The 14,138-nt window shown below is 35.2% G+C and overlaps 1 long non-coding RNA gene across 1 annotated transcript in view; it reads left to right on the forward strand.

Annotated features, from left to right (window-relative positions):
* Nucleotides 1–12,085: 12,085 nt before the first annotated feature.
* LOC135207117 (uncharacterized) overlaps nucleotides 12,086–14,138 on the forward strand; it is a 2,900-nt gene continuing 847 nt past the window's right edge. The window contains exons 1-3 of the long non-coding RNA XR_010312882.1: nucleotides 12,086–12,389; nucleotides 13,021–13,202; nucleotides 13,576–13,787. This is a non-coding gene — a long non-coding RNA (uncharacterized LOC135207117). The remainder of the gene's footprint in view (nucleotides 12,390–13,020; nucleotides 13,203–13,575; nucleotides 13,788–14,138) is intronic.

Here is a 14,138-nt window from a genome sequence, read left to right on the forward strand (position 1 = left end):
CACATTAAATATGCGCAAAATGTGCAAATCAATTCCAGTTGTAATGAACATAATAGTCTGCATATATATGTACAGCTAACAAATTTACGGACGAAAAGAGAATATACAAAAACAAGCACCAACTATTATTTCTCATGGAGAACTCGAACTATTTCACGCTGAATAATAAAAACTAAGATGATCATAACTGAATTCCCCGAGATTATTTGAAGTATTATCTATGAGAGAATCCGAGGTGAAATCAATCATTAATCTGTACATTCCAAAGTACAGTCTGAGTGCGTTAGAATTACAATATTTAATCAGATTTCGTACGGTGGATTCCATAATCTCTGTTTTTGCAAAATGTCATCTGCAGAATGTGTCATATTTTTACGTGTATTGTCATGACTGGTATTTTCCTTTTTTCATTATTACTGTGATTATAATCAATATAGTTTTTACATTCAATTTTTAACTATTCCCAATCTTGGTACGGTTATAACCATTATTTTGACTACCATCTTATATACCACCTCAGCAAATATGGATATTGTCGATTAATCTTTGGTTTTTTTTATCGTTATCTTAAGTATCTAGGCTGTATGTTATTGTCTATTCTTTGTATATTCCATGGATATGGCCTTGAGCTGAAAATAAAAAATATTATTATTATTATTACAAACATGACGAATGGCGAAATCATAAAGACAAAGCAATTTCACTCAGAATCCGACAAATATGCTACGATGACCTTTCAGGATATCGTGAATATTAACCGAAGTCAGTTCACTGGGGCGATCTAGTTAAATTCTTTATAACAAACCAAAGTGGATTTACAGCAGTGTTTCTTAAAGTGCGGTCCGCGGAATGTTCCAAGGGGTCCTCCGGAGAATGTGAGGAGGAAACGTTGCTTTTAAGTTCACTAAAATTTGTGTGCAAAATGGCAAAATTAATAATGTTGTGAAAGTTATTTTAAGTAAAATGTAAACGTTTATGTTAAAGATAAGCAGTTGATAAATAATTCAGTAACAATTCTAGTAATATATACTATACCTTGAAAACATTTTTAAACCCAAGAGGGAAATAATCATAATAAGGGGTTCGCTACATGAGTCATTTTAATGAAAGGGGTCCGCTGCACAAGAAAGTTCAAGAAACGTTGATTTAGAGCAATGATTGGGAGACATAGCAATCCTTCATCTGATAAAGATATTACTGCTAGAACAAATATTCCAAAAGACTTGAGTTAATTTATGACAATAACGATCAGCACTGCATTCAGTTCCTATGAAACTTCAAGCTCTAATGATGCCAACGTTAGATGTATTCCATGAAACTGATATTAACCGAATCGTTTTCCTTTTAGTCGTGAACTTGACCTTTGTAATTTACCCTTATGAATTAGACAAAATTATGAACCCTATGTTCCCAAAATGGGAGGTATCCTTAAATAATCCTTCATGATTTGCTATGATTCATGGCCTTTATTTTCATAATAATCATCACAAGAGCCACAAAGTTATTGACTTAACTTCGTCAGAGTTATGTGATTTTGTTTGGAAAATAATAGAATTTAAAATTTATCAGCTTATCTAAACGGCAAATGAATTTTATTTATATTACCAAACCAATTAAAAAAACAGTGAATCAGCTGACTTAAACTATTTTTCTCGTGCGAATATCTTTTAATTTTTTTTTTAAATCATTCTACGGACACCTGTAAAAATTCTCACGATTTGCTCTTTTTTTTATGGTCTCCAAAAATGGGGAAAACCAAGTCAGAAATTCCAACACTTGTTATTTGTGTTCTGCCCAGATGTCAACTCCGCATTCCACTTGATTCGCCAGATGGCCAAGATGAAAGGGAAAGGGATAAAAACCAAGAAAATAATAATAATAATAATTTTACTTTGCCTATGCTATGAGGGTAATAAGTCACTAAGAATACAAAGTTGTAGAAATGGGGTAATATGAAGAATTTGCGAAATTTTCACCAAAAATGGACATTTTTCAAATACCGCTATAAATTCTTGAGGTGGGAAAGTCCCTTCTCGTCGCTTTTTAGACCGATTCTGTAATAATTCTGTCGGACAACCCTTGCTCTCGAAGGGTGTGTAAGTGTATAGACCGTGGGAGTCCCGATGACAAAGTTTCCGAAAAAGGGGGAACCGAATGAAAGGACATTCGGGGGTAAGGTGGGGTAGGGGGTAGCTGGTACATGGGCATAGAAGTACGACGATGCTACGGGGCAATTCTGGCACCTGTGCACAACGGAATACGATGTCGTGGGAAGAATAAAACGGGAATAAAAAGGGAAAAGAGAAGGGTGAATATGAATCGAGACTTTTTGGATAAAAGGGAAAAAATCAAGAAAGGAAAGATGGGAAAAGGGACTCGATTTAGGCCTTATAAATAAGCCTCTAGATTCACACACACCTCCACTTTCCCAGAGATCGCCCAAAATATATATCAAGGGAAAGTCACATCAGCTATGGATATAACACGTCTACTACAATAAATCAAAAAAGGTGTTCGATAAGTGCGAACGTATAGTCCACATGAATACATACATCAAACATAAGCAAAGCCATGTCAGTAATACTGATTATTAGGTATCAAAAAACCAAAATACAAAAGGTAATTCAAAGATACCAAAGTTCTAGCAAACACTACGTTTTAAATAACAACTCTTATGAAAAGTACTCTTCTGCAGAACGATATTGCATTCGCTTGCTAACACTATCATCTATCGAGTCGACCACTGCAATTCATGTGGCACTACATAACTGGAGTCCTAAAGCATCCCATACAATATTTACAACACCGTGGCTTCGAAATTCGCTCAAGGGAGGGGTGCAAAGTCTGAGAGGGGGGGGTCGCCATTTTGGCCGGGAACCACCACAACTTGTACTAAATGAGTTTTTTGGGGAAAAAATTAAACGCATTTAACAATTACAATTCCTCAAGGACTCTAAACAAAACTACCATTAGGGGAACAACTCACAAAATATTACGAAACATATTGAACTGCTTACTGATTTCTGTGAAGTTTACCCGTAACATTCACTAAAAACTAGACGCGAAATATTTATCTCGTTCGTAACAGCACTCTCTGATTTCCCTACATTAGTGTTTAATCAGAAAAAGAAATAAGTGTTACCGACGCAGGAATGAGTCTTAAGCCATGACTTCAATAACTTTCTTTGCGTCTTTATCACAGTTTAGTGTATTTAACTTACAACTCCACGTACGTGTTCATTTATACATATTAGAATATACGTAACTAATGCAGGTGTATTATATATATTATATATATATATATATATATATATATTATATATATATATATATATATATTCTTATTTATTTCATTGGCCTTAAAATACTAGTTATATTAGAGTAAAAAGTGTTTAGTGCGTATAAAGAAGCATTTTCGTAAAAAATAACATTGTTTTGTTCATATTCTTATGCTTCCAATATGATACTTTACATCAATCTAAGTTTTTTCAAATAAAACTTTCCATCTTTTCTTTAGACAAAGAACTTATAATATATACCAACACAAACACATACACACACCTGCCAAAGAGTCGAAAGTCAATGATATATATTTCAGAGAACAACCGTCTCCCTCGACAGGCAAGGGATGAATGAATTAAGAATTACAGAAAAGCGTTATTTATACCAAGAGTTCCAGAGGTCAGCCATTACGTCACTCCAGTTGATATCTACTTAATCTTCTTAATCGCTGGTTGGAAGAAGATTCTATCTATATTGGCTGACCTCTGGAACTCTGGTATAAATACCGCTTTTCTGTAATTCTTAATTCATCCACTCCTTGCCTGTCGAGGGAGACAGTTGTTCTTAAGGAATATATAACAATAACTTTCTAGTTTTTAGCATTTTTATGGACTCCTTTTATTAGATGGAATTCTCTTTGAACAGAAAATATTTCTCAGTCACACACATTATATATATATATGTATATATATATATATATATATATATATATATATATATATATAAATAATAAACTGAGAGATAAATGAAAGAATGGTTTGACACAGAGAAACGTGGACATATGGTATGTGCCAGCATGAATTAGGTGCTGTTGGTGTCTATACTTCAGCTAAAGAGGCAGTAAATGTTAAAAGAGGATCAAGAGGTGTTATAAACCCGATCTCATCCTCTTAATGGCTCACAACCACGATCCGATAAAGGGTTTGAACCCCTTCCGTACCGAATGCCGATAAATATGACGTTAAGAGGGTTTAGAGTCTTACATGACGGTCTAAGACCAGAATTAGCAGACGTTCTTCGGCCTGCGCTCGGGAGCTTTTGGTGACAAATTGGTCGATGGCAAATGATGAAATATGTCAAAATGAGACAGTACTTCTAAATTGTATGGAAATTCAGGCACGCTTGTATTTAAATTACACTGCAATCTTAAATCAATATATCTGCAAAGCGACGCCATAAACCAATAAAGAAAAGGCCGACTAGATGCCGATAATCGAAAACGCCTTGGCCGATGAAGCAAAGGAAGGACTCGATAAGTAGGGTGGAGAATAAAAAAAAAAGTGTTGAGGTTTGGGGGTTACGAGATGCAGGGGGGTTGGGTGAAGGGGTACAACAGCGCTGAACACGTGCGCCCGTCCCAACCTCGTTAATTTGAAAACTTCCCAAAACCAGAACACTGGTGAATATTATTCTACTACTCGATATCAGCGACAAAATCTAAAGCAGGCATTTCACTTAGAAATGACTAAACTTTAAAAGCGAATGGCGAAACCACTGAATAACAAAGGACCTTTTAAAACAGCATCTTAGCCAATAACTGAATCAAACGGCTGGTGAAGCCGCCACCATTTGCTTACGAAAAAGAACGCAGAAAAAAAAAATAAATAAAGAGGCCCTAGTCTTCGATTTTCGAAAGGGTTCGGGGCAAGGGCCTAACCGCCATGCCCATTATATGGTCAGGGCAAGCGCATTTGGGTATGTAAAAAATGGGGATGAATTTTCAAAAGGTGGGCACAAAGGGAAAAAGCGAAGAGGGAGTCCGAAAGGAATTTGATCACGTCTGCATGGAAAAGCCCTTTGGAAAGAGGTGACGTTCCGATCAGGAGGAGAAGGGGGGGGGGGGTGTGGGGGGGGGTTAGGTGGTGAAGAAGTACGTTAACTGAAGATGGAGAGAATAAAGGCAGTAGTGTAGTAGTGGTTGTAGGGTCAATAAATAAATAAATAAATAAATAAAAATAAATAAATAAATAAATAAATAAATAAACACAGATCAAAATTACTGCTGACATGTTATTTAACTGAAGATGGAGAGAATAAGAGTAGAAGTAGTGGCGGTAGTACTAGAAAGTAAATAAATAAATAAATAAATAAATATAAAAATCGAAATTATTTGACGTGTGATGAAAGCAAAAGTTAAACAGATCTGAAATTTAGTGAAGTGAGAAGGGCTGATCCATAGAGAAGTTTAGTTTGAAAGCTTCTTAATGAATGTACTTTATTTTTTAAAAATGTCAATATATACCTCCACTGAGTTCGTAGTCTGTACTGAATAGTGTTTTCTACTGAATACGGACACAGTAGATACATTACCCATGTACATACAATATATGTATGTAAAAAAATAAAAAAATATATTATATATATATAAACTAAATACATATATATATACATTTATATACATATACATACTATATATATATATATATATATATTATAGTGTATATATAATATATTATATATTATATATATATTATATATATATATATATATATATATATATATATATGTATGTATACATACATACACGAGTTTAAGTTGTTTCATCTATATGGCTGCCAGTCTCAACACGCAGACACAACACGAAACCACACACGCACAGTAACGAATGATTGAGGAAAAGATGCCAATAAAATATAATTGAGGGAAAATGACGAAGGACGAAATCAGCCATTTTACCCATTGCATTCGTCAAGTGTCCTAAATTACAAGGATGGTACAAAGGTTTACTACGAGGACAACTAACATCTGGACAACACGTTTGAAATAATAAGAAAAAAAATACAAAAAAAAGATAATACAACTTCGGGGTGCTACTCATTACTTGACAAGAGCAACCCCATATAATTTTTTTTCAGAGGTTATCGTTCAGGAATCCGCGTCTGTCTTTGTAAACGTGGATTTACGGTGCGGCATTTAATTCTTGCCTCGATGAATTTTACACCGAATGTGCGTACGTCAAAAATTACGACGGTTTTCATCACGATGGTAACCGAGCCATTACCACTCTTCCCTTCAGTCATAGTCATAAACTCATCAAAATATGCAATTACACTCAATCACTATTTAATCAGTTCTGACGACGGAGGGAGGGAGGGTGGGAGGAAGTGAGAGAGAGAGAGAGAGAGAGAGAGAGAGAGAGAGAGAGAGAGAGAGAGAGGGGGGGGGGGGGGGAACAAGCAGACATCAAGAACACGACATATTGGCAGGAAGCATTATTTTGATCCATTCTCCTAAATAAGCACTTTCCTACTACCGGATCTAAGAGGAAATACACTTGGCGTTTATCTGAAATCCGAGTCAAACAAGATTGGCTAAATGGCCAATTAACCAGCAGGCAAAAATCGGGTTGACAAAGACGAGAAAACATGTAACGCACAGAATTGTATCAAATTATATACGTTGGGTTATTGCCAAAAGCAAGTTGTTACTGAGATCAATTCCCTCTTGTTTATTCGTTTACTTACAAAAGAACGTATGAATCTACCTGAGAGAGAGAGAGAGAGAGAGAGAGAGAGTTTAAAATATGTTAAGTCCCCCTGAGCTGAAATGCCAAATACTGACAAGGACTCTTCGGGCAGCCTGAAGTTACCGTCAGTCCGTCAGCGACGGGAGAGACCCAACAACCACTTCTCCTTCGGCTGATTTACGTTGTAAAAAAGGAAGGGTTAGAGGGCTCGGCAGCATTTGTTTATGTAAAAACTGGGGCCCGGGGAACAGTTGAATAGCGGAACGGTGGCAGACGGTTGGATAGCAGACGCCTCACTGCCCCGGGACAGAGGGCCCCGCCTGCCTGCCAAGTTACCAACCAGCGCCCGCGCGCCGCTGCGTTGAGCATAAAAACAAGGGCTAAGGAAGGAACAAGGGGGGGCGGGGGTGAGATTCAGAAAGGGGGGAAGACGTTGGAGACTTGGGCATTAATAAGAAAAAGATCGGGGGGGAGGGGTTAGGAGGGGGGGGAGGGGGGGGGAGGGAGCGAAGACTGTGAAGGCTTATACCATGCTTCATTACCGGTCGGGTATCTGGTTAAGAAAATATGGGCGGAGGAGAGAGGCAGGCTCTTCCACGGGTGGAAGTGATGGAGGGCACTCTACTTACGAAACGTCTTTCACGAAGCCATTGTTTGCTATTAAGGTGAAGCTTGAGTGTTTTCCTTCAATTCAATGGCGTCAAGGCATATCTAATCCGGATTACCAAGGGAGATTTTACCTGTTCATTCGATTTTTAGATTTCGTTTCTTGTACATCCAGTTTATTAGACAAGATACAAAACTGAAGTCCATTAAACAATTGTTCAAATTCATTCTTATATACATTATTATAACGTAATTCTTTCATGAAACGGGTTGACTTTCATACAAATATTTTGCATGGAGTTGATGCCAAAAACATTCCGGATGGGGTACAGTTTGATTCACTTGGGCTACAAACAAGAAATATCTGCACACATGAAAGACAGTACTTAAAAAAATCATGTGCATAAATAGATGTCTACTTGATTTTTTATATCTTCATTTTTTATTTATTCTCTAACAATGATCATAAACTCAAAACATTTTCTCACAAGAGCATCTTATACTATACGAGTCTTAAAGTTCATGAATATAATAAAAAGTAATAAAAACACTAAAATAAGAAATTAGACCAGATTCATTTCTTCGTCATTATAAAGTTCTTAAATCGGCTAAAAAGTACCTGACTAGTTCAAAAATGTTTTATGAGAATTTACTCAAGTCTATAAATTGGCTTCTTATACAAAACATCTCATACAAAAAAATAAATTCTAAAATTATCCAGAAGTAAAAGCCTACTTGAAAAAAATCACGGAGTGTTTCTCAGCCAAAAAGGCTTATGAGTCATCTAAAATAGCATTTCTAAAGCACAGATCAAGAAACTTCAAGCAATGTACAAAGTTAATCTGGGATATTTGCGGTTTGCCTCTAAGAATAATTCTTGCTAACCAGAAAAAAAAATGATGGAAAAAACCAACCGCGGAAATCAACAATTGCCTTGATGCTGCTTGATAGCTGAGTTCATAAGTAATTGAATCTTTATATGTAGCAATTACCGTCAAGTACATGGTTATGACTTTTGAATTATTGGCCCCACTTCCTAAATTACATGTAACTGTCACCAATTCTTCCGTGATCTCTGTTACTCATATCCTTTGCAGTGTATCTAAGCACTGTTTGCGTCAAATTCAGTCCTTAGAAGTTCCTTCTCTCTCTCTCTCTCTAAAAGATGCACACTCATATATATACATACATACATACATACACACACACACACACACACACACACACACACACACACACACATATATATATATATATATATATATATATATGTATATATTTATATATACACCATATATAATCCAGTGACTGCCTAGTTACCTATAAGGAGGGAAGATTCGATGACAACACTAGTCATCACAATTACTTGTAAAGATAATCTGAAATTCAACATCCGAGTAGTTTTTACTTACAAATTTTCCTTCTATCCTGCAGAAGCTTACAAGGTACGTTTATAGATTCCTGGACGATATACACTGTAAAAAGTTCAAGGTACAGAAAGGGTATAACGATGGAGATGAGGTTTATATACAAGGTAAAACACCCCAAGGCTCAAAAATACCCCTCTGCATCAGGAGGCAGGGTATTTTTGTGAATAATATACCCTCTATTACACTTAGTCTCAAAATGGGCTTAGTAAGTTTTTATGTGATCATGTCATGAAATGAACTTTTACTCTGTATTAAAATCACATTGTTACACTGATAGTGTAATGCACCAAAAAAGTTGCTAACCACATATTGCTTTTGAGTTATGGATAGTTTTTTAAGCAAGTTCCTACTACAAATGCAGTACTTGGCATTTTGTATTGTTGCCACGAGTCCCTTGATTACACAACCGCAGTATATACATCCACATATATATATATATATATATATATATATATATATATATATATATATATATACATACATACATACATACATACACACACACACACACACATATATATATATATATATATATATACTATATATATATATATACATACATACAACATACACACACACACACACACACACACACACACACACACACACACACATATATATATATATATATATATATATATATATATATATATGTGTGTGTGTGTGTGTGTGTGTGTGTGTGTGTGTGTGTGTATTACACAGACATACGCATATGGCAGTGTAATATGTTTGTTGTCCAGTAATTGCGCATTTTGCTGCGCGCCGCGACTCGACTCGAGAGCCCGGGAAATTTCATTGGTGTGCTATTCAGTGCAGATAAGATGTTGTGTGCTGTAAAGCTCTTTTAAGTGTGGCCTCTATAAGTAGTAATTAATCGTTATCAGGAATATAATATCTACACTGGATTTCATCTGTTAACTGCTGACCAAGGTAAGAACACTAACTGTCCATCTATGCAAGCATAAACATGTATACATACCGCCAACTCTGACTTGAAAGAAAAACGGCGGGTAGGAGCTTAGGTTGGAATGAATAAAAAGAGAGATGTTTACCTTACGAATAAGCGGCTATTCTAATGATATCAGGCACCATCAGAATAAACTTAAACAATTATAAGAATAACACCAGTTGATTATCAAACTTATTTTTTCACACATTTTAAAAAATATTTTCATTGCCAGGTCATCGTGAGAAATTACTCTGACAACGATTTTTTCAATATTTTGTTTATTCACCTGTTTCCATATTATCCATCCCTTTCTATAGAGTTATTATTATGCCTCATAAAAAATTACGATTGATTTTCATTGTGAATTACCTGTCAGCCAGGTAATCAACAGGCAAGAACCATGCTACTGTATTTGTATTCACGTGAAGACCAAATATATTCGCATGCTTACGTATTTTGTAAAATATGTACGTCTATATTGCATGTCATAATTATGGTGAAAATCTCGTTTTTACAATGATTCTAGCATATTGCTAGTACGTATGGTGCGGTTTGCACTGAAAGATGGTTAAAACAGAGACGAATTCTTTTAACATACACGCCAGTAGACTTTAGTAACGAAGTATAAGTACTATTTTAGTTATAATAATTCAATTAATCTTATATATATATATATATATATATATTATATATATATATATATATATATAATATATATATAATATATGATATTGCCCTTGGTGAATGTATTGCTCATACCACATACGGTAACAGCTGTAGGTGTTATTGAGGCTTGTTGGTGCCTAAACCCATTAGGAGAGGTCAAGAGTTCATGAGGGGAAAGGAACGGAGAGAGAGAGGCGCGTAGTACCGCGTACACCACTCGTCTCGTCGTCTCCTACAGACACAGCACTTCGTTAGCGCCTCCATGATCGAGTTCCAGGGGGGCAGTCCAATAGGCACTGCTAAGTAAGTTAAAGCACTTATGTTATTCTCGTAAGCAATGAATTAGGTTGAGAGAGATCTCCCCGTAATTTAGAAACGGCAAAGGGAGCCTTGTGGTGTTGTTATGTAAGGCTTTTAGCGGTTTTTACCAAGTTACAACATTAAGAAGATGCAGTCCACACTTTTTTTCGCCACGGGCTATACTTTACAACTGTGGTAGCTACAGCGGTATTTATATCATTTATAATAATAGTAGTTATGATATTGATGGTAGTAGTAACAATTATTAACAATAATTATATCTTCTAAGATCTTGTCAAATGTTTTACATTTAGTTCCATCAGCTAAAGTATAAATAATTAGCTTTATATAAGTCCGACAAAAACGGACTAATTGATAACTCAATCTCACCCAACCAAACTCCGTTTTTGGGCGGCTATTTTATTTTGTCGACATGTCTTCGCATCATCTTCAGATATAATAAGTAATGGATGTGTTCATATCAGCAACAAATTTAATAATTGTAGTAGTAACACTTATCAGTAATACTATTAAGAAGCAATTGTTAACTTTGGTGATAATGTTTCTGTACAATGTTGCGCATCGCGCTCGTCATTTGTTTGAGGGTTTGTTTATGTTGTGAGCGGGAACTTGGGAAGGCGAAACGAAACGATGTAGCTTAGGCTCTTGTCAGGTTGGGACTGAGGTAAATAAACACCGTTTTTATGTCTGCCTTTGATTTACCCTGCCACACTGGTCTACACGATCAACATATTGGTAGCAGAGCGTGGCAGGAAAGAGGGGATTGACAAGTACTAGTTTAGAAGATAGGCTAAGACATCGTAAACATGAATAGTGTCGGCGAATGTGGCGGTAGGCTGGTATTGCCAGTTTTCGGTGCTGATAACCGCTGGAAACAAGAGCTAAAAGCATGGCAGCTTGTCACAAGCATCGAGAAAAAGAAACAGGCTGTGGTTGTTTCCCTGTCATTCCCAGAAGGAAGCGAGGTAAGGAGCAAGATTTTCGAGGAAGTGGATATTGAGGTTTGACAGCTACAAAAAGGAGAAGGAACATACAATGGAGAAGTACATTTTGGAATTACAAGTGAGTTGCTGCTCTTTATAACAAATTATTTCTGGGCCCCTGCACGCTTTTTCGAATGTATTCATTACCAGAGTGGCCTTCTCTTGATGCTCACCTCATAATTTTTGACATTTCAGACTGCCTCTACCTATTTTCACCATGCATAAAGACCATCTTACAAACAAGGAAAAGTCCACAGGATTACCTGCCTGGGACTTCAAACAGAAGGGCAGTCATCAGGGCCCTTACAGATGATCTAGTAAAGAAAGCAAATATTGTGGTAAGTACCCTCATTCTTTATCTATTTCATTGCTTTTATACCTTAGATGCCCCTGGTATATTATGTTATCCCTTGCTCATATATTGTCTGCAACAATATTAATTAAATTTCAGTGTATTATTAAACATTATAGTTTTGTAATCTCTCTGCTTATAAATGCAAAATAATATAAAGTATGTATATATTACACAGCCTTCAATATTGAGCAGGGCAATATTTGATTTTCTGTGACTTGTTTCCTGTTCACAACATAACAGAGTCGGGTTTCTATTCAGGACACTGTCAAAGCAAGGATACACCAACCTAGTGAATGCCCTGTTCAGTGAATATCCACACATTGGAGACCCTGTGAGAATGTGTTCACTGTTATTAATGTTCACTATGTGATGTCCATCTCACCTGTGTGTACACTGTTATTAATGTTCACTATGTAATGTCCATCTCACCTGTGTTTGTTGTCCATTTTTATTTACTTGATCAAAGCATAAGTAGCTTTCTAGATTTAGCATATGGAAGTATAATGTTAATGTATGCCAATATATTTTAACTTTTTATTATTAACTATTCTGTAATACATGTGTCGTTTGCTTGTGGGAAAAATAAGTAATTCATGACACCAACACACTTCATTATACCCCTTATGACATGTTTGATCACTGGAAGTACTGTATCTATCTGAATTTTTCACATTTCTACATGTTTACTAACTGTGCAATGTTTAGGCATGGTAAACTTATCTATATTTATTGTTTCATATTCTCTTTTATACATAAAGGTCAATAATCAGTAAGTAATTATTACAATACAGCCATCTGGCATTTCACCTGCTGAATCAAGGAATTATACAACTCTTTATCTCTCACATGGTTTATATTTTTAATGTAAGTTTATCTTTTAAGGTATAGTGTATCATATGTGCACAGTACAAAAACTACAGCATATGTATTCTAAGAGCATTTTGTTTTTTGTTATTTAACAGAAATGTTGGAGGATGTCCCTTCGTACCAAGATGAAAAATATTCGAATGCCATTAGAATTGAATAATGTGCAATTTCTTAAAAAAAAAAAAAAATTGGTTGCCTAGGGACAGGAGGTCGTAAGAGGGTTGCAGAAACAGTGGATGAAGAAAGGGAGGCCTGTAAGAAAAGACAGAAACTTAAGGTACTATATTTTTTTATTTCTATTCCTGCCTGCTTATTTATGATTAAGGTTCTGTTTGGTTTGGTTAGGGATAGTTCAGAGGGGGGGAATTTTTAGAAGAAAATTAGAAGAGAGAAGAAAAAAAAAGATAGAAAATGGAAGAAGTTGGAGATTAACAGAATAGGGCTAACCTATTTGCTCTTGTCAATTTATAATTTGTTTGGTGTAACGGGACAAGGGCTCATTCATTCTGTCTTTCATGTCTTGTTGCTTTCATACTCCAGGCACACTAATTTGCAGTTTTGTTTGCTCACATTCTTGAGATTATGGTTGGTTATTCACGATAATGATAATTCATATAACCACTCCTTAAACTTTTTAATTTATTTTCCAGATTGATTTAGATGGACCTGGGGATGATGAAGTGACTACACTCAGCCACATAGATATTTTAATGGCTGAATATAAAGAGGATCACCTGATCTTGCTATGATTGCAAGAAAAATGGAGAGGACTTGTGCCTTCAGATGGAAGAAGATCAACGATCCAAATTTGTCTGTGGAAGACATCCTCTTAGATTTTCCAGCTCTAAGGAAAAGAAATTTTGTAAGTTTCATTGTCATTATCATCTTATTTCTGATGTTTTTTTTTTTTTCGAGGGGGCGGGATGTGAAAGATTGTGATTATCATGAGTTTTGTTATATTACATTTATTACTGATAATATCATATATAGATATATATATATATACATATATATATATATATATTATATATATATATATAAAAATATATATATATATATATATATATATATATATATATATTATAAACATATATAAATATATATATATATATATATATATATATATATATATATATATATATATATTATATATATAAAGAGAGAGAGAGAGATAGGAGGCCATTCTGGATAAATTTTTTGTTGAAGTATACAG

This window comes from Macrobrachium nipponense, chromosome 32 (genome assembly GCF_015104395.2).
Source record: "Macrobrachium nipponense isolate FS-2020 chromosome 32, ASM1510439v2, whole genome shotgun sequence".
Lineage (NCBI taxonomy): Eukaryota > Metazoa > Arthropoda > Malacostraca > Decapoda > Palaemonidae > Macrobrachium > Macrobrachium nipponense.